The sequence below is a fragment of the Rhinoraja longicauda genome, unplaced genomic scaffold (genome assembly GCF_053455715.1).
Source record: "Rhinoraja longicauda isolate Sanriku21f unplaced genomic scaffold, sRhiLon1.1 Scf000798, whole genome shotgun sequence".
In the NCBI taxonomy this organism is placed as follows: Eukaryota; Metazoa; Chordata; class Chondrichthyes; order Rajiformes; family Arhynchobatidae; genus Rhinoraja; species Rhinoraja longicauda.
This window is the reverse complement of record NW_027602014.1, coordinates 28,954-51,575: the sequence shown is the minus strand read 5'-3', so window position 1 is coordinate 51,575 and position 22,622 is coordinate 28,954.

Sequence of the window (22,622 nt, the reverse complement as noted above, 5' to 3'; positions counted from 1 at the left end):
GTCCCGCCAATCAAGCCCCCTTTTCACTCAATATCACGCCCGCACACCCATCCGCCCACCATTTCTCCTATCTCCTCTCTCCCAATTGCACTTGCTTGCCCACGACATACCACAACTCTCGCCTCCACCTCACGAGAAAAATATCCGGGAAGGATTTCTGTTGTCCATCTTACGAGGTAGGGGGAGGGGAAAGAAAACTCTGGACAGATTTTCAGTTGTCCGCCCGCCTGTGCCTGAGGCCGAGCGGCCTCTATCCGGTCCCGTGGCCGCGCTGCCCGAGTCTCCCCCCGACGACTCTCTGATTCTCTGCTTCTCCCCCCAGTCTCCGTCACCCTGGATATGGAAACAGCGCATGCGCTGCTCGAGGTGTCTGAGGATCGGAAGAGGGTGAGATGGACCGGGACCCGGAGGAGTCTCCCTGACACCGGGAAGAGGTTTACAGGCAGTGCGCGTGTGCTGGGATCGGAGGGATTCACATCGGGGAGACATTACTGGGAGGTGGAGGTGGCGGGGAGTGAGGGCTGGGGTCTGGGAGTCGCCGCAGAGTCTGTGGAGAGGAAGGGACGGGGCACACTGACCCCGGAGACTGGAGTCTGGAGGATCAGACGGCGGGATGACGCGTTTGTTGCATTCACCTCCCCTCGATCACGTCTCCCCGCCCGTCCCATCCCCGGGAGGGTGGGAGTTTATCTCAGTTACGAGTCCGGGACAGTTTCATTTTACGACGCGGGCACCAAGTCCCATCTCCACACCTTCACTGGGAATAAATTCACGGAGAAACTTTATCCTTTCTTCGAGACCTGGGATGCAGACCAGTGGCTGAGAATCTGCTCCGGTTCCGCTCCGTGTCAGTAATTAACAAATTCTATCAATCCTTCACCAGCACCTGGAATATTGTTAAATCACCTCGGTTCTTTTAGATGTTAAACAAGTCTGTTCTGGGAATCGATGACCATAAAATTCCTAGACTGCCGCCTGTGATGATAATAATAATAATAATAATGATAATAAATAAATTCATTTAATTGTCCCACACCGTGGAAATTTACAGTGTTGCAGCAGCAAAGTGGATAACAGGAGACATTCATTATAAATAAAAATAAAGACGTATAAATTGTGATCAGTTTACTGTGTATTCCTTAACTGTTATTGTTGACTGGTCTGTTGGGAGCAGTGCTGTTTGTGCAGTCTCACAGCAGCGGGAAGGAAGGACCTCCGATATCTCTCCTTCACTTAAATATACCTGGACTATCTCCGACATCTCCCTCCTGTTTCTGGACCTCACCATCTCCATCACAGGAGACAGACTAGTGACTGACATTTACTATATACCCACCGACTCGCACAGCTATCTGGACTACATTTCTTCCCACCCGGTCCCCTGCAAAAAGTCTATCCCCTACTCCCAATTCCTCCGTCTACGCCGCATCTACGCCCGGGATGAGGTGTTTCACACTAGGGCATCAGAGATGTCCTCGTTCTTCAGGAAACGGGGCTTCCCCTCCTCCACTATCGATGAGGCTTTCACTAGGGTCTCTTCTACATCCCGCAGCTCCGCTCTTACTCCCCCTCCCCCCACTCGGAACAAGGACAGAATCCCCCTCGTTCTCACCTTCCACCCCACAGCCAGCGGATCCAACATATCATCCACCAACATTTCCATCACCTACAATGGGACCCCACCACTGGCCATATCTTCCCATCCCCTCCCCTCTCTGCGTTCCGCAGAGACCGTCCCCTCCGTAACTCCCTGGTCCTCGTCCCTTCCTACCCAAACCACCCCAACCCCAGGCACTTTCCCCTGCAACCGCACGAGATGCAACACCTGTCCCTTTACCTCCCCCCTCAACTCCATCCTAGGACCCAAACAGTCTTTCCAGGTGAGACAAAGGTTCACCTGCACCTCCTCCAACCTCATCTATTGCATCCGCTGCTCTAGATGTCAACTTATTTACATCGGCGAAATCAAGCGCAGGCTCGGCGATCGCTTCGCTGAACACCTGCGCTTGGTCCGCATTAACAAAACTGATCTCCCGGTGGCCGAGCACTTGAACTCCCCCTCCCATTCCCAGTCTGACCTTTCTGTCATGGGCCTCCTCCAGTGCCATAGTGGGGCCCACCGGAAATTGGACGAACAGCACCTCATATTTCGCCTGGGCAGTTTGCAGCCCAGTGGTATGAACGTCGACTTATAACCATATAACCATAATAACAACTACAGCACGGAAACAGGCCCGTTCGGCCCTACCAGTCCACGCCGACCACTCTCTCTGACCTAGTCTCATCTACCTGCTCTCAGACTATAACCCTCTAATCCCCTCTTATCCATATACCTATCCAATTTACTCTTAAATAATAAAATCGAGCCTGCCTCCACCACTTCCACCGGAAGCCCATTCCATACAGCCACCACCCTCTGAGTAAAGAAGTTACCCCTCATGTTACCCCTAAACTTTTGTCCCTCAATTCTGAAGCTATGTCCCCTTGTTGGAATCTTCCCCACTCTCAAAGGGAAAAGCCTACCCACGTCAACTCTGTCCGTCCCTCTTAAAATTTTAAAAACCTCTATCAAGTCCCCCCCTCAACCTTCTACGCTCCAAAGAATAAAGGCCCAACCTGTTCAACCTCTCTCTGTAGCTTAAGTGCTGAAACCCAGGCAACATTCTAGTAAATCTACTCTGTACCCTCTCCATTTTGTCGACATCCTTCCTATAATTTGGCCACCAGAACTGCACACCATACTCCAGATTCGGCATCACCAATGCCCTGTACAATTTTAACATTACATCTCCAACTTTAGATAGTCCCTCTGTCCCTCACTTCCCCTCCCCCTTCCCAGATCTCCCTCTATCTTCCTGTCTCCACCTATATCCTTCATTTGTCCTGCCCCCCTGACATCAGTCTGAAGAAGGGTCTCGACCTGAAACGTCACCCATTCCTTCTCTCCCGAGATGCTGCCTGACCTGCTGAGTTACTCCAGTATTTTGTGAAAAAATCGATTTGTACCAGCATCTGCAGTTATTTTCTTATATTATCTTGCAATACAATACAATATACCTTTGCAGTCATTGTACAGGGGTACAACGAGATTGGGAATGCGCCTCTCATACGATGAAATAATTTAATTAATTTAAACAACAACCGCCCAACGAGACAAATTGTAACAGTTTTAAAACAGAATAAAGTGCAAGTAGATCTGTGCCGGTTCACTGTGCGATGTGACCATCCGGCTTAGCAGGGCTGGTTCATAGCAGCTCTGGCCCTGGGGATGAAGCTGTTCCTGAGTCTGGAGGTGCGGGCGTAGAAGGCCTTGTATCGTCTGCCCGATGGTAGAAGTTCGAACAGACTTTTGCAGGGGTGTGAAGAGTCTTTGTGGATGCTGGTGGCTTTTCTGAGGCATCGTATGTTGTAGATGCCCTCCAAGGCTGGTAGCTGTGTTCCGATGGTCCTCTGAGCACTATGGACTACTCGCTGAAGAGCTTTCCTTTCTGCCTCCGTGCAGCTGAGGTACCACACAGGGATGCCATGTGTTAGGATGCTCTCTATGGTGCAGCGGTAGAATGTCGTCAGCAGCTGTTGGGGTAGACCAGACGTCCTCAGTGTTCTTAGGTAAAGACTGCACATGATTACAATCGAGCAATTCACAGTGCACACGTAAACGATAAAGGGAATAACGTTTAGTGGAAGATAAAGTCCAGTAAAGTCCGATTAAAGATAGTCCGAGGGTCTCCAAAGAGGCAAATGGTCGTTCATGGCCGCTTTCCAGTTGGTGAGAGGCTGGTTCAGTTGCAGATGAACATGATAATGGAATAACCATTTAGTCCAAGTTAAAGCCAACAAAGTCCGATCAAGCGTAGGAAATAAAAACTGCAGATGCTGTTTTAAATCGAATGTAAACACAAAATGCTAGAGTAACTCAGCGGGTCAGGCAGCATCTCGGGAGAGAAGGAATGGGTGACGTTTCGGGTCGAGACCCTTCTTCAGATTGGATCAAGTCCGATCAAGGATCGTCCGAGCGTCACCAATGAGTTAGGGCAGTAGTTCAGCGCGGCTTTCGATCTGAAAGGATAATTAACGCTAATATCAAAAGCATTTATTATCCCAAGTGAAAGAGGAAATCGGAGCTCGGTGTCTTTGTAGTCACAAGAGACTGCAGATGCTGGAATCTTCAACAAAAGACAAAGTGCTGGAGTAACTCAGTGAGTCGGACAGCGTCTGTGGGGGGAACTGGAGAGACGAGGTTTCAGATTGGGACCCTTCTTCAGCTTGTCCGCCCCCTTGTTCTCCGCCTTTTCCTCGTCCTCCTAGATTGCGTTATTGTCACCGGCGCTGCTCTCGGGTCGGTGAAGTCACGCAGCATCCAAATCTGCTCGTTCTCTCGACCTAAGCCCCCGACACAGACCACTCCCCATCCTCACCCCTCCCTCACCCCTCTACGCCCAGGTAACTGCCCAACAACTAATAAGAAAGGCAATGGGATGTTGCCTTCATTACCAGAGGATTTGAGTTGAGCAAGGAGGTCCTACTGCAGTTGTACAGGGCCCTGGCGAGACCACTCCTGGAGTATTGTGTGCAAGATTGGTCTCCTAATTTGAGGAAGGACATTATTGCTATTGCCAGAGTGCAGCGTAGGTTCACCAGGTTAATTTCCGGGATGGCGGGACAGACGTATGATGAAAGACTGGGACTTGTGATGAAAGACTGGGACTTCCGGTTGAACGAGCCACGAGATGGCAGATTAGGGTAAGAGCTCCCGACATTTTGAGTTAATATTTACCCACTACAACTCGAATATTTCCAAAACTTTTGTGGCAGTTTCGTAAATATTGTGGGTCAGGATTATGCCTAGAGGAAAGAGTAAAAAGTCGACGCAGATGGAGTTTTTCGACGGTGAGGGGGAGGGGGCTAGCCGAGCCTCCTCAGGTAGCAGTGCAAGGGAGGACGATGATAAGCAAATGCACCCAGATGAGGAACGAGAGAGAGCGGACCTCAGCCTCATATTGAAAGAGTTGAGAGAGTTTAGAAAGGACAATAGTGAGCAGCTGAACGGAATTCGGGAAGAAATTACTAAGACGAACACCAGAATCGGGGAGGCGGAAGAGAGGATTGACGCGGCTGAAAACAGGCTACAGGTGGCAGAGGACATGGTGACGGAGCTGCTGCAACTCCAAATATACCTAGATGCCAAATTGACGGATATAGAGAGCCGCTCCAGACGTGAAAATATCCGAATTCATGGAGTTAAAGAGGGAGCAGAGGAGAACTCCCCGTCAATGGTGGATTTTGTGGAAAGTTTGTTGAGGGAAGGACTGGGGCTTCCGGCCGCCTTTAAACTACGGGTAGAGAGAGAGCACCGAGCTCTGATGTCAAAGCCACCCGGGGATGCCCGACCGAGGTCCATGGTGGCCAAGTTGTCAAGTTACAGGATGAAAGAGGAGCTGCTTAGACTGGCCTGGCAGAATAGAGGATTTCAATACCTCGAGAAGAGAGTTAACCTGGATCACGATTATGCGCCAGATGTGTTAAAAAAACGGAGGGAATACACCGAAGCGAAAAGAGTCCTGAAGGAGAAGAAAATCAGATTTCAAACTCCATTTCCGGCCAAGTTAAGAGTTTTCTACCAGGAGGGAACAGTGGTATATGGATCGGCGGAGGAGGCGACGGAGGATATGGCGAAGAGGGGACTCCCAGTGTCGGTCATCAAACACCCGGCGTCCCTTTTGGAGCGGATCCAGCATCTCACGTGGCGTAGTGCCGGGAGACCGGGGAACCGGGAGAGAACGGTCAGGAAAGTGGATTTCAAGGAAAAGTTACAGGCTTTTAGACGCCAGGACTCGGGATAATGACTGAACCGAAAGGTTCGAACGGCAGAGGTGACCAAAGGAAGCGGGTGAGTCGAGTTTTGATGTTGGGGAGTTTCAGGACCCGTCTCCCATCGGAGGACAGACTTTAAGGCCTTGTTTTTACTCGTTACATTAAACGAGCATGGTATAGGCTATGAACACGGATATTACGTATATGTCGGGTGGACTCTTCTAACCGGATAGCCGGATAGATGGACAGCTTTGGAACGGAAGAGCCACCGTTAGAAGACGGCCCTCTCCCACCTGTCAGGGGGAGAGGCAACATCTCAAAGCCCTCTCACCATCAGGGCTTTAATAGGGTCAAAATCAGGACCCCACAGTTGGAAGTCCGTTTATTTACTTTAGTGTTATTATTGTGTTTTTGTCCTGTAGTTGTTTTTTGGGGACTGTTTCGTGCATGGATACTGGAGCTGGTATGGTTTATATACTTTTATTTCTTCTACTTATTGGACATTAAATGCAAGCAGTTAAAATAGTAACTTATAATGTGAATGGCCTTATCAATCCTATTAAGAGAAGCAAGATATTAACCAAAATAAAGAGAGATAGAGTCGAGGTGGCCTTTCTACAAGAAACACACCTGTCTGAAACAGAGCATGCTAAACTAAAATGACTGGGCTTTAAACATCAGTACTCCTCATCATATAGTGCTGGTCATAGGAGGAGGGTGGCAATATTAATCTCTAGCAATATAAGTTTTGATCCCACCTTTGAAAAGAGAGATCCAGAGGGGAGATATATCTTCATGAGAGATAATTTAGGCGGCTCATTGGTTACTCTGTTAAATATTTACGCTCCTCCCAACTCGGATTGGAATTTTTTTAAACAAGTGTTTGATTTGATAATATCTGAAACCCAGGGAGTATTAATCTGTGGGGGGGATCTTAATGTTAGATTAAATCCTAAACTGGACTCTTCGAATGTTCATATAGCTCAGCCGAAATTGATAAATTAAAAAATTAATTTGGCAATGAATGATATTGGATTAATTGATGTATGGAGAGAACTAAATTTGTCAAAACGAGACTACACATATTTTTCTAATCCACATTTGGCATATTCTCGGATTGATTATTTTCTTACCTTTGGAAAAGACCTTCATAGGGTTGTAAGCTGCGAGGTGGGGAGCATGGACCTTTCAGATCATAGTCCTGTGTATTTAAAACTACTTCTTGATCGGTATCAAAGAGACACTTTATGGAGATTAAATACATATGTACTGACTCATATGAAAGAACAGATTAAGAACGATATTACAGAGTATCTGGAACTAAATGACAATGACGAAGTTTCACCTCTGATACTGTGGGATGCATGTAAAGCGGTGCTTCGGGGCAAGATAATAGGATACAGTGCTCACATAAAGAAAGCTAGACATGAAAAGTTAGATCGGCTGCAAGTGGAACTGAAACAACTGGAACAAAACCATAAGGATACAAATGATCAAAAAATCCGAGAACTACTTGTGAAGAAGAGGAATGAAATAAATGATATTTATACAAAAGATATAGAAAAAAAGTTGATTTTTGTAAAACAGAAATATTATGATGGGGGAGAAAAAGCCAGTAAATTATTAGCCAATAAACTAAAAAAAACAACAGGCAGAGAACACAATTCATAAAATAAAACACCCTGTAACTAATTTTACACACTATAAATTGAAGGAAATACAAAATTGTTTTGATATATATTTCAAAAGATTATATTTACAACCTCAAATCAGTGGGGAGAAAATGGAGGATTTCTTTAATGAGATTCATTTGCCAAAATTGACCAGTGAACAGAGTACGTCCCTTGTAGCTGAAATAACAGAGAAATAAGTTAGGTCTGCTATAGTACATCTTAAACCAAATAAGGCCCCGGGCCCAGACGGGTTCCCTTCAGAATGGTACCGGGTAATGGTGGACTCATTGGTCCCTACGTTACAACGCACTTTCAATTGGGTTCTCAAAGAGAACGTAATACCCCCCTCCTGGAAGGAGGCAGTAATCTCATTAATTCCGAAAGAGGGAAAAGATAAATCTGTATGCAGTAATTTTAGGCCAGTGAGCGTACTCAATCAGGATTACAACATTTTTACTCACATACTAGCCAAACGATTAGAGTGTTTGCTACCACAAATTATTAGCCTGGATCAGACAGGGTTTGTTCGAGGGAGACAAACCCAAGACAACATTAGAAGGACATTGCACATAATTGACCACATAACAAAATTTAACTTAGAAGCAGTCCTAGTTGGGTTAGATGCTGAAAAAGCTTTTGATTGTGTAAATTGGTCTTTTTTGCTTAGAGTTTTAGATAGATTTGGATTTCACAATACTTTTATTAAAACAATACAGGCTCTTTATGATAGCCCAAGTGCAAGAATTAAAATTAACGGAGTAGTTTCAAAACCATTTTTGCTAGAAAGAGCAACAAGACAGGGATGTCCAATCAGCCCCCTTTTATTTGCGGTTTTCATCGAACCTTTGAGTCAGTGGATTATCCTGAATAATAATATCAAAGGAATAGTAATGAAAGGAGGGGAACAAAAGATTTCTTTATTTGCCGATGACGTATTGGTGTATTTGTCAGACCCTGAACAGTCTTTGTTACAGTTATTTTATGTTTTGGAACGATATGGATCCTTCTCTGGCTATAAGTTAAATGTTATAAAAACACAAATTCTTAGTTTCAAATATAGCCCCTCAGTAAAAGTAAGGGAAAAGTTTAATTTGAGGTGGGATGCTGAATCCATGAGATATCTGGGAATAAACATTCCAATAGATCTGACTAAACTGCACTTGCTTAACTACCTCCCATTGAACAATAAGATCAGGGAAGACATTAAGAGGTGGGACCTAATACCTTATCTTAATTTTGGATCTTGTATTGAATCGGTCAAAATGGTTATGTTACCGAGGCTGTTGTATCTCTTTCAATCACTTCCACTAGATATATCAGACCAACAATTTCAAGAATGGGATAAACATATCTCGAGGTATATTTGGCAGGGACAAAGACCAAGAATCAGATACCAGGGGTTACAACTGACCAAAAATAAAGGTGGGGTTGCACTCCCGTGCTTGAAAGACTATTATGCAGCTGCTCAGCTGAGAACATTAATTTATTGGTGCAACCCCGACTATTGTGCTAGATGGAAGGAGATTGAGATTGCGAAAACAGAGGAATTTCCGATTCAGGCTGCAATCGGAGATAAGGAGTTAACAAATAAGTTAATTAATTTGGGAAACTCATGGATTCGATTATCACTTCAGGTATGGAATAAGGTCGTTACCCAAAATCATCTGAGGGATGCTGTGAAGGTTTTGAGATGGTGCACGTTTGATCCAGATTTTGTACCAAAAAGACAGAACACTAGTTTTAAAAGATGGAGTTCTCAAGGTTTGACATCATATTGCACATTTTTACATAAGGGGTCTATGAACAGCTTTGAGAATCTGAAGAGGCAATTTGGTTTGAATAATGATGATTTCTATAGATACCTTCAAATTCGCCATTATATAGATCAAATACAAAAGGAATGTGCAGAAGTAAAATGGGATAATATTTTGTTAAATGTATTTATTGATGCTTACCATGGAGGCTCAAAACAGAAAACCATCTCAAAATTATACAAGGGTTTACGGCAGAGAAAAGGCAACTCACTGTATGTAAAACAGAAATGGGAAAGGGAAGGTAATCTGGTTCTAAAGGAAGAAACCTGGGAGAGCTTATGTGAGATACAATGGAAAACGTCAAGTTCAAATGTTTGGCGGGTGTTTTGCTGGAAAACCCTTATTAGGTTTTTTATTACACCAGTTCAAAAAAGGCATTACACAAATTCTTCTTCATGCTGGCGACAATGTGGGTGCCTTGAGGCAAACCATTTTTACATATTTTGGTCTTGTGTATCAGTGATCCTATTTTGGCAGGAGATTCATAAAGTTTTACAAAAAGTTTTTTATATGGATATTCCATTTAAATTTGAGTTTTTATATTTTGGTGCTTTACCAGTACAAAAAGCTTCTATTAAAGATAAGTATCTTTTCCAGATCTTAAGTGCTGCCAGCAGGAAAGCTATTACTAGGAAGTGGTTGAAACCTGGAAAACCTAATGTGGATGACTGGATTAACATTGTATATGATATTTTTAATGGTGGGAAAAATGGATGTTGTACATTATGCCCGTACGGCCATCATTTGTTTAAAGCGGATCTTTGTATCCTACTTCCGTGTCCTATCTCATTTTCCTTGATTTCATACCGCTCCAGAAGTAGTGATGAAATATTATAGAGGTATACCCCAAATGTTGGTTTTAGTTGTTTTTGTTTTTGTTTGTGTATGTAGTTAAGTTTTGGATATGATCAAATGTCCAGTAAGTCATTACCCATCCTTGTAGTACTTCCAATACCCGTGGTATGATTTATTTTGGGATATGCAGTATTTGTTAACTACGGAGGGTTTAAGGTGAATGAGAATGTGTATCATTGTGGAATGTATGGAACTGGAAAATCAAAATCAAAATAGAATTATAAAAAAAAGAAAGACTGGGTCGGCTGGGCTTGTATTCGCTGGAATTTAGAAGAATGAGAGGGGATCTTGTAGAAACATATAAAATTCTTAGAGGATTGGACAGGGTAGATGCAGGAAAAATGTTCCCGATGTTGGAGGAGTCCAGAACCAGGGGTCAAAGTTTGAGAATAAGGGGTCGGCCATTTAGTACTGAGATGAGGAAAAACCTTTTCACCCAGAGAGTTGTGAATCTGTGGAATTCTCTGCCACAGAAGGCAGTGGAGGCCAGTTCACTAGATGTTTTCAAGAGAGAGTTAGATTTAGCTCTTAGGGCTAAGGGAAATAAGGGATATGGGGAAAAATCCAGAGTACTGATTTTGGATGATCAGCCATGATCATATTGAATGGTGGTGCTGGCTCGAAGGGCCGAATGACCTACTCCTGCACCTATTTTCTATGTTTCTATAATCGAGCAATTATTTCTTCATTGTCGCAAAGTTTCAAGAGTTTTATTGTCATGTGTCTAGCGACGGAATAAATACTTGCAGCAGGCCAACAGATATGTTGATATATTACCCTGTAAAAAACCCCACAATAAACCATGATGTACTTACTTCTGTGTTTATCTTCATCTTACCATCCGCCAAGAAGCAAATGGCCCTTCCTGATGGAGCAATGACTCACTTGTGACGTCTCCTAATTCAATGAGCTGCCAATAGACAATAGACAATAGGTCCCGGAGGAGTACATTCGGCCCTTCGAGCCAGCATCGCCATTCAATGTGATCATGGCTGATCATTCTCAATCAGTACCCCGTTCCTGCCTTCTCCCCATACCGCCTGACTCCGCTATCCTCAAGAGCTCTCTCTAGCTCTCTCTTGAATGCATTCAGAGAATTGGCCTCCACTGCCTTCTGAGGCAGAGAATTCCACAGATTCACAACTCTCTGACTGAAAAAGTTTTTCCTCCTCTCAGTTCTAAATGGCTTACCCCTTATTCTTAAACGGTGGCCCCTTGTTCTGGACTCCCCCAACATTGGGAACATGTTTCCTGCCTCTAACGTGTCCAACCCCTTAATAATCTTATACGTTTCGATAAGATCTCCTCTCATCCTTCTAAATTCCAGTGTATACAAGCCTAGTCGCTCCAGTCTTTCAATATATGACTGTCTCGCCATTCCGGGAATTAACGTAGTAAACCTACGCTGCACGCCCTCCATAGCAAGAATATCCTTCCTCAAATTTGGAGACCAAAACTGCACACAGTACTCCAGGTGCGGTCTCACTAGGGCCCTGTACAACTGCAGAAGGACCTCTTTGCTCCTATACTCAACTCCTCTTGTTATGAAGGCCAACATTCCATTGGCTTTCTTCACTGCCTGCTGTACCTGCATGCTTCCTTTCAGTGACTGATGCACTAGGACACACAGATATCGTTGGAAGATCCCTTTTTCTAACTCAGATTCCTATTAAGTCCTTCCCCCATAATCTTAACCCTATGTCCTCTGGTCACCGATTCACTCACTGTTGTTAAACAGGTTTCAAAAATGCAGTCAACGCTGCCGCAATCTCTTCGCTTGCCACGCCCAATATCCTGGAATATGTTGCAACAGACATGGCGAAATACCACTTGGGCATCTTACAACTCAGCGGTATGAATATTAATCTCAATAACTTCAAGTAACCCTTGCGTAGGAAGGAACTGCAGATGCTGGTTTAAACCGAAGATAGACAGAAAATATTGGATTAGCTCAGCGGGACAGGCGGCCTCTCTGGATAGAAGAAATGGATGAGGATTCGGGTCTAGACCCTTCTTCAGACTGAAGTCAGGGGAGAGGGAGATACAGATATAAGGTAATGTAAGGTGTGAAAACGAGACAAAGGGGTTGGAGATCAAGGAATATGTGGAATCAAAGCAAACAGAGACAAAATGTAATCGGAGACAGTCAGACTGGTTGGAGAACTGGGAAGGGGGAGGGTTCGAGAGAGAGGGAAAGCAAGGGTTACTTGAATTTAGCGAAGTCAATATTCATACCGCTGGGGTGAAAGCTGCCCAAGCGAAATAGGAAGTGCTGTTCCTCCAAACCCTCACTCTGACAGTGGAGGAGGCCCAGGACAGAAAGGTCAGAGTGGGAATGGGAGGGGGAGCTAAAGTGTTTAGCAACTGGGAGATCAGGTAGGCAGAGGCGGACTGAAGAAGGGTCTCGACCCGAAACGTCAGACATTCCTTCTGTCCAGTGATGCTGCCTGTCCCGCTGAGTTACTCCAGCATTGTGTGTATATCTGCGGTTTAAAGCAGCATCTGTAGTTCCTTCCTCCACATCAGTTCAGATATTGAACCTTTGTTACCACCGTACTCTATCCGTACTCTATTGCCTCGTCAGTCTAGGATAATCTCTCTCAGTGCAGTTGCGACATTTTCTATCATCTGTGGCACAGTTCGACCACATCTTTAACACCCCTCCCTATCACATCGGAAACACCTGGATCCTGATTCGTTGAGCTATCTGTCCTTCGCCTCTTATCAACCATGTCTTTGCAATGCCTTCAACATCAGAGATCCATTTAGTAATCGCGACCATACATTCACCCGCTTCACTGCATTGAAATCAGTAGCTTTTAGCACATCAACCCCATTGTGTTCATGAAACCGGCCTTGCATGTCCGTACTTTCAAATGCATTTGTTCCATTCTCCACATTGTCCTCAATCTCCCTCTTACTGACCTACAAGGAACCATGGCGAGTGGTGCTCAAGAGAATTCGAAAGTGTGTTACACATACGTTGAATCAAGAGGGTATCAATGGAGAGAGGGTGACACCTGTTGGACATAGGAGTTAATTCGCGTCTGAAGTGCCTCACCAGCTCGGTATTAAAGGTATCACAAAATGCTGGAGTAACTCAGCGGGTCAGGCAGCATTTCTGGAGAGAAGGAATGGGTGATGTTTCGGGTCGAGACCCTTCTTCAGACTGATGATTCCTTTCCCCTGCAACCACAGGAGATGCAACACCTGTTCTTTACCTCCCCCATCAACTCCATCCATGGACCCAAACAGTCTTTCCAGGTGAGACAGAGGTTCACCTGCACCTCCTCCAACCTCATTTATTGTATCTGCTGCTCTAGAAGTCAACTTCTTTACATCGGCGAAACCAAACGCAGGCTCGGCGATTGTTTCGCTCAACACCCTCGCTCAGTCCGCCTTAACCAACCTGATCTCCCAGTGGCTGAGCACTTCAACTACACCTCCCACTCCCAGTCTGACCTTTCTGGCATGGGCCTCCTCCAGTGCCATAGTGAGGCCCACCAGAAATTGGAGGAACAGCACCTCATATTTCACTTGGGCAGCTTGTAGCCCTGCGGTATGAACATTGACTTCTCCAACTTTAGATAGTTCCTCTGTCCCTCTCTTCCCCTCCCCCTTCCCAGTTCTCCCTCTATTTTCCTGTCTCCACCTATATACTTCCTTTGCCCCGCCATCCCGACATCAGTCTGAAGAATGGTCCCGACCAGAAACGTCACCCATTCCTTCTCTCCTGAGATGCTGCCTGACCCGCTGAGTTACTCCTGCATTTTGTGAATAAATACCTTCGATTCCAGTATTAAGTATACCCTTTACATATAACTGATACTTCAATATCTCCAATAGGCTTTTTTTTTAGGTTTTACCTCTCGTAATGCCATCGGGCACTTCCGTGAACACCGTGTTCAACAAAAATGGGTGATCGAACTTTTCAACGGCCAGGGCACCCTCTGCTACTGACAGCGTCAGGGTTTCATCACTCACACTGCATTAATTAAACAACTAGTTAGAAGACCAACGTCCAACGTTTCCTGAGTTATATTCCAAAAACAACACAGTGAGCCTCACCTCCTCTTCCAAAGAGTTTCCTCCTGAAATACATAGCAACAGAAAGACCAATTAATTTCGACATCGTGACAGCAGGAAGTTCAGCCAAATTGTTACAATTTGCCAACAGATCCCGGCTTCCAATGCTGGTGTAGCTTCTCGACCCAGAACATCTACCAACCTTTACCCCCACCTCTTTGTATTCACTGGAGTTTAGAAGAATGAGAGGGGATCTTATAGAAACATGTAAAATTATAAAAGGATTGGACAAGCTAGATGCAGAAAAAATGTTCCCAATGTTGGGCGAGTCCAGAACCAGGGGCCGCAGTCTCAGAATAAAGGGGAGGCCATTTAATATCGAGGTGAGAAGAAACTTTTTCACCCAGAGATTTGTGAATTTGTGGAATTCTCTGCTTTTGCGGTTGCAGCTCCTAGACTGTGGAACAGCATCCCTCTCCCCATCAGAACTGCCCCCCTCCATCGACTCCTTTAAGTCCAGGCTCAAAACCTATTTCTACTCCCTAGTGTTTGAGGCCCTCTGAGGGGGCGCTGTGAACTGTTTATGTATGTGCTGTTATCTTTGTGTGCCATTGTATGTTCGTTTCTTAGTACCTGAACTGATGTGCGGCACTTTGGTCAATGTGGGTTCTTTTTAAATGTGCTATACAAATAAAATTGACTTGACTTGACTTGACCGAGGGCAGTAGAAGCCAAATCACTGGATGGATTTAAGAGAGAGTTTGATAGAGCTCTGGGGGCTAGTGGAATCAAGGGATATGGGGAGAAGGTAGGCACGGGTTATTGATTGTGGACAATCAGCCATGATCACAATGAATGGCGGTGCTGGCTCGAAAGGCTGAATGGCCTCCTCCTGCACATATTTTCCATGTTTCTATGCTTGCAAAAGTTATTTCGCCAGCTTGTGAGGAGATATTACGTGAGTCTGCGTGAGAATTAGGCCCAGTTAACATGGAAAAATATTACTAGCTCAGTGTCATACCTGCTGATCCAGAGTAGAGAGCAGCTGTGCTTGTGTAAGGAAAGCAGTAACTATGGCCCTGGAACAAACGCACCATTTATTCAGAGACACAAGACATGGCGGATTTGGGAGCAGGCATGTACCGATGATGCTTCGGTACCAGAGCCTTCTTGTGTCTTGTGGAGTAGAGTGGGTAGAGCTGGAAAAGAGGGGCAAGGGGAAGGACACAGGGCAAGTCTTGGCAATTGACAGGTGGATTCGGCTGAGGAAGGACGTTGGTGAGATGGGCGGAGATATCCACCGCCGTGGAGATGGGGACAAAAAAGGCCTCAGGATTGGAATATGTTCAGGATGAAAGATGGTGAATAGAACAAAATGCTTGTCAAAATTTACCGTTGGAATCACTCCCATTCTTGACTGAAATGGCACAGAGGAGGCTGAGGGTGGGTAATGACTGGATCAAGGGAACATTGAAAATATGGTCAGAAGTAGGAAAGAAATTAAAACTGGCGAATTCCATTTGTACGGCCCCTAAAATAGCGATAAACCCAGATTTTTTACCATCTACTATGGACTCAGGGTATAACAATTGGTCAAACAAGGGGTTATTATATATCGCACAAGTGTTTAATGGACAGATCATGAAGTCATTCGAACAACTTGCACAGGAATTTAATCTACCAGCTCATGACTTTTTTATAAATTCCTACAACTACGGCATTACCTTCAGAAACATAAGGAATGGGAGAATATTTGTAAAAAACCATCCAAATTAGAGGAACTGTTACGTATAAGAAAATAACTGCAGATGCCGGTACAAATCGAAGGTATTTATTCACAAAATGCTGCAGTAACTCAGCAGGTCAGGCAGCATCTCAGGAGAGAAGAAATGGGTGACGTTTTAGGTCGAGACCCTTCTTCAGACTGATGTCACGGGGGGGCGGGACAAAGGAAGGATATAGGTGGAGACAGGAAGATCGAGGGAGATCTGGGAAGGAGGAGGGGAAGGGAGGGACAGAGGAACTATTTAAAGTTGGAGAAGTCGATGTTCATACAACTGGGCTGCAAGCTGCCCAGGTGAAATATGAGGCGCTGTTCCTCCAATTTCCGGTGGGCCTTACTATGGCACTGGAGGAGGCACATGACAGAAAGGTCAGACTGGGAATGGGAGGGGGAATTGAAATGCTCGGCCACCGGGAGATCAGTTTGGTCAATGCGGAACGAGCACAGGTGTTGAGCGAAGCGATCGCCGAGCCTGCGCTTGGTTTCGCCGATGTGAATAAGTTGACATCTGAGCAGCGGAAGCAATAGATGAGGTTGGAGGAGGTGCAGGTGAACCTTTGTCTCACCTGGAAAGACTGTTTGGGGCCTTGGATGGAGTTGAGGGGGAGGGTAAAGGGACAGGTGTTGCATCTCCTGTAGTTGCAGGGGAAAGTGCCCGGGGACGAGGTGGTTTGGTTAGGAAGGGACGAGTGGACCAGGGAGTTACGGAGGGAACGGTCTCTGCGGAACGCAGAAAGGGGAGGGGATGGGAAGATATGGCCAGTGGTGGGGTCCCGTTGTAAGTGACGGAAATGTTGGCGGATGATTTGTTGGATCCGCTGGCTGGTGGGGTGGAAGGTGAGGACGAGGGGGATTCTGTCCTTGTTGCGAGTTGGGGGAGGGGGAGCAAGAGCGGAGCTGCGGGATGTAGAAGAGACCCTAGTGAGAGCTTCATCTATAATGGAAGAGGGGAAGCCCCGTTTCCTGAAGAATGAGGACATCTCTGACGCCCTAGTGTGAAACACCTCATCCCGGGCGCAGATGCGGCGTAGACGGAGGAATTGGGGGTAGGGGATAGACTTTATACAGGGGACCGGGTGGGAAGAGGAACTGTTAATGTCATTTTCAGAGGAAGAGACAAAAAAAGGAGTTATATCAAAAATGTATAAAATAATACAACATGAATCAAATGATAACAATATGGATGTCAAAGAAAAATGGGGGTTGGAAACAAATATTATAATAACAGATGAAAAATGGGAGGAATCATTCAAAGGAGGACATAAATTAACCAACAGTCCAACATGGAGGGAATTTGATTGGAAGGTGAAAATGCGGTATTTTAACACTCCATCTATAACATCAAAATATAGTAACACATCTGAGCTATGTTGGAGGGACTGTGGAATGGTGGGGGTCTTCACACATATATTTTGGGATTGCCCAAAGCTCTTGGAGTTCTGGAAGTGTGTTCAAAAGGAGATTGAACAGATGTTGGCCATTAATTTCACTTTAGATCCAGCACTCTGTATACTGGCTATACTCCCTGACAATATGAAAGATGGAGAGTTAATTTATCCACTGAGAATTCTACTTTTGATAGCAAAAAAAATGATGACAGTTTTCTGGTAGAAGCCACAACCCCCCCCCCCCCCCCAGCATAACGCAATGGAGAGGCAGGGTAAAAAAAATCTTTGTCATGGAGAAAATCACAGCAAAAATACAGTTGAAGACAGACGTTTGTTAAAAGATGGCCACCATTAATACAGGCGATGCCAGAACTCTAGTCACCTTTCACTTTTATTTTTATTTTTATTTTTTTTAATTAATTTTTTTTAAAAACTTATTGGTATTTATTTTTACTTATATTACACCTGTTCATCGTTGGGTTAATACCACAGTCTGAAGAAGGGTCTCGACCCGAAACGTCACCCATTCCTTCTCTCCCGAGATGCTGCCTGACCTGCTGAGTTACTCCAGCATTTTGTGAATAAATACCTTCGATTTGCACCAGCATCTGCAGTTATTTTCTTATAATAATAATAATAATAATGCATTACATTTATATAGCGCTTTTCAAACTCTCAAAGACGCTTTACAGGGATTTCTAGAACATACAGAAGTGAATAAATAGATAAATAAGTAAACGAACAGAGAAAGGAGACAGAAGGTGAGGTGATCTTCAGTGGTTGAAGGCAGTGCTGAAGAGGTGAGACTTCAGTGATGTTTTGAATGTGGTGAGTGAGGAGGAGTCTCTGACGGTTTGGGGTAGTGAGTTCCATAGGGTGGGAGCAGCGATGGAGAAAGCCTTGTCCCCCCAGGATCTGAGTTTGGTCCTGATAGGGGGCGGACAGGAGATTGGCAGCAGCAGAGCGGAGGGTGCAGGTGGGAGTGTGCCTGAGGAGGAGGTCAGTCAGGTAGGATGGGGCCAGGTTATGGAGGGCTTTGTAGTTCATGAGGAGGATTTTGTATTGGATTCTCTGGGGGATGGGGAGCCAGTGGAGTTTGTAAAGGACGGGGGTGATATGGTTACGGATCGGGGAGTGGGTGAGGAGACGGGCAGCGGAGTTTTGAATGTATTGAAGTTTACTGATGATTTTTGAGGGTGAGCCATAGAGGAGGCTGTTGCAGTAGTCCAGACGGGAGGTGATGAAGGCGTGGATGAGGGTTTCTGCAGCTGTGAAGGAGAGGGATGGACGGAGACGGGCAATGTTTTTGTGGTGGAAGAAGGCTGTCTTTGTGATGTGTTTGATGTGTTTGTCGAAGGAGAGGGTTTGATCAAAGATGATTCCAAGATTCCGGATGTGAGGGGAGGTGGATACTGGGAGACCATCAATATTGAGGATGAAGTTTTGGGTGGATTTGGTGAGCGTTTTTGGACCAATGATGATGATTTCAGATTTGCTGCAGTTGAGTTTGAGGAAATTTTTTGAAGCCAAGATTTTATTTCAGTGATGCAGTTTGTCAGTGTAGAGTGTGTGGTGGGGGAGATTGACTTGGTGGAGATGAGGAGCTGGATATCATCGGCGAAGCAGTGGAAGTTGAGACCATGACGGCGGATTAATTGACAAAGGGGGAACAGGTAGAGGATGAAGAGGAGGGGGCCAAGGACTGAGCCTTGGGGGACACCTTGGGGGAGGGGAGCGGTGGGGGATTTACAGTTGTTAATGGAGATGAACTGGTGCCTGTCAGAGAGGTAAGATTTGAACCAGGATAGGGCTGTGCCGGTGATGTGAAAGGAGGATTCAAGTCGGGTGAGGAGAATGGAGTGATTAATGGTGTCAAAGGCGGCGCTGAGGTCAAGTAGGATGAGGATGTTGAGGTTGCCAGCGTCGGAGGAGAGGAGAATGTCGTTTGTGATTTTGAGGAGCGCAGTTTCAGTACAGTGGTTGGAGCGGAATCCAGATTGGAAAGTTTCATACAGGTTATTGGTAGAGAGGTGGTATTTGAGTTGGGAAGCTACAGCACGTTCCAAAACTTTGGACAGAAATGGTAGGTTGGAGATTGGTCTGAAGTTGTTTGGGATGTCAGGGTTGAGACCAGGTTTTTTCAGAATGGGGGTGACAGCAGCGATTTTGAGGGATGGCGGGACGATGCCAGTGGACAGGGAGGAGTTTATTGTTGCAGTGATAAGTGGAGAGAGAGCAGGAAGGCAGGCCTTGACAAAGCTGGAGGGGATGGGGTCCAGAAAGCAGGTGGCAGTTTTTATTCCTGTGAAGAGGTCAGAGAGGTCGGTGGTGGAGATTGGGGAGAACTGAGGCAGGGGCTGACAGGATAAGGGGGGGCAGGTGGTTTGAGGGGGAGCAGGTGCGTTGGTGGTTAAGGTGCTGTCGATGCTGTCTATTTTGCTTTGGAAGAATGAAAGGAAAGTGGTGCATTTGTCAACTGTGAATGATTGGGAGATGGTGTCCAGGGGGCTGAGGAGTTTGTTTATTGTAGAGAAGAGTGTTTTGGGGTTTCCGGAGCCAGAGTGAATTATTTGAGAGTAGTAGGTGGAGTGGGCATGGGAGAGGGCATCTTTATAGTGCTGTATGTGGTCTTTGTAGGCTTGGGAGTGAATTGTGAGACCTGTTTTGTTGCGGAGTCTTTCAAGTTGACGGGCATGAGTTTTCATCACGCGGAGTTCAGGGGTAAACCAGGGAGCAGAGTGGGTGAAGGAAACTGTTTTGGTTTTTATAGGTGCAAGCTGGTCGAGGCAGGAGGAGAGAGTGCGGTTGTAGTAGTCAGTGAGGTCAGAGGGGCTGTGGAGGTCAACGAAGGGAGAGGCGGACATTATTTCAGAGAGGGAGGATGAGAGCGAGGTAGGTGAAACAGAGTTCAGCTTGCGGAAGTTTATTTGACGATGATACAAAGCTGGGTGGTAGTGTGAACTGTGAGGAAGATGCTATGAGGTTGCAGGGTTACTTGGACAGGTTGTGTGAGTGGGCGGATGCATGGCAGATGCATTTTAATGTGGATAAGTGTGATGTTATCCACTTTGGTGGTAAGAATAGGAAGGCAGAGTATTATCTGAATGGTGTCAAGTTAGGAACAGGTGACGTACAACGAGATCTGAGTGTCCTAGTGCATCAGTCACTGAAAGGAAGCATGCAGGTACAGCAGGCAGTGAAGAAAGCCAATGGAATGTTGGCCTTCATAACAAGAGGAGTTGAGCATAGGAGCAAAGAGGTCCTTCTGCAGTTGTACAGGGCCATAGTGAGACCGCACCTGGAGTACTGTGTGCTCCATATTCTAGCTATTGAGGGCATGCAGCGTAGATTTACTAGGTTAATTCCCGGAATGGCGGGACTATCATATGTTGAAAGACTGGAGCGACTAGGCTTGTATACACTGGAATTTAGAAGGATGAGAGGAGATCTTATCGAAACGTATAAGATCCTTAAGGGGTTGGACACGTTAGAGGCAGGAAACATGTTCCCAATGTTGGGGGATTCCAGAACAAGGGGCCACAGTATAAGAATAAGGGGTAGGCCATTTAGAACTGAGATGAAGAAAAACTTTTCCAGTCAGAGTGTTGTGAATCTGTGGAATTCTCTGCCTCTTGGCTCGAAGGGCCGAATGGCCTCCTCCTGCACCTATTGTCTATTGTCTATTGACCAGTGAGGCCCGTCTTGGAGTCGCGGTGCAGTATTAATGTAAACGGATGGTTAATGATTAGCCTTGACTCGATGGGCCGAAGGGCCACCTAGACTTGACACTGACATCTCCTGAAAAAGGAGGTGTAAAAATTCTGCCGGCAGGTCGCTTCTTTCCTAAAGCAACTTCAGATGGAAACTGAAATAGAGGGCAGTGGAAGCCAAATCACTGGATGGATTTAAGAAAGAGTTAGATAGAGCTCCAGGGGCTAGTGGCATCATGGGATATGGGGAGAAGGCAGGCACGGGTTATTGATTGTGGATAATCAGCCATGATCACAATGAATGACGGTGCTGGCTCAAAGGGCCGAGTGGCCTCCTCCTGCACCTATTGTCTATTGCTTATTGTAAGAGCCACATACGATAAAGTTCAGATGCGGCACGGTAGCGCAGCGGTAGAGTTGCTGCTTTACAGTGAATGCAGCGCCGGAGACTCGGGTTCGATCCTGACTACGGGTGCTGCACTGTAAGAAGTTTGTATGTTCTCCCCGTGACCTGCGTGGGTTTTCTCCGAGATCTTCGGTTTCCTCCCACACTCCAAAGACGTACAGGTATGTAGGTTAATTGGCTAGGTAAATGTAAAAATTGTCCCTAGTGGGTGTAGGATACTGTTAGTGTGCGGGGATCGCTGGGCGGCACGGAATTGGTGGGCCAAAAGGCCTGTTTCCGGCCGAAGGCAGCTGTCCTCCACTATCACCCTGAGTACCGGCACACCACAGGGCTGTGTTCTGAGCCCCATGCTATACTCCCTCTTCACACCCGCTGTAGAGCTTTCCTTTCTTCAGGTACCTCAGCTGCACGGAGGCAGAAAGGAAAGCTCTACAGCGGGTAGTCCATAGAGCTCAGAGGGCCATCGGAACACAGCTACCAGACTTGGAGGGCATCTACAACACACGATGCCTCAGAAAAGCCACCAGCATCCACAAAGACTCTTCACACCCCTGCAACAGTCTGTTCGAACTCCTTCCATCGGGCAGACGATACAAGGCCTTCTATGCGCGCACCTCCAGACTCAGGAACAGCTTCATCCCCAGGGCCATAGCTGCTATGAACCGGTCCTGCTGAGCCGGATGGCCACAACGCATAGATCAACTTGCACTTTACCCTGTCCAAATCTGTTTCGTTTCGTTGGGTTGCTGCTGTCTAAATTACCAAAATTATTGCATCGTATGGGAGGCGCATTCCCAATCTCGTTGTACCCCTGGGTACAATGACAATAAAGATATATTGTATTGTATTGTATTGTATTGTATTGTATTGTATATATATGATATGATATGAGATGTTTGAGCGCCGCAAGACATGAACAAAATGTACACATACGTTTTTATTGTTACATACACATTTTGTTACAATTTTTTAATATACATATTAAGAAATGCATGTAAGCAATAATATTTATTCATGTATGCAGTTTTTTAAACTGTTAATTTGTATTAGTTTCAGTAATCACAAAGTACACATATATACCAAATGTTTTCAAAATCTTGACTGATGATTGTTTTAACTATATTGAGCGTATAATGAACTACGGGAAATACGG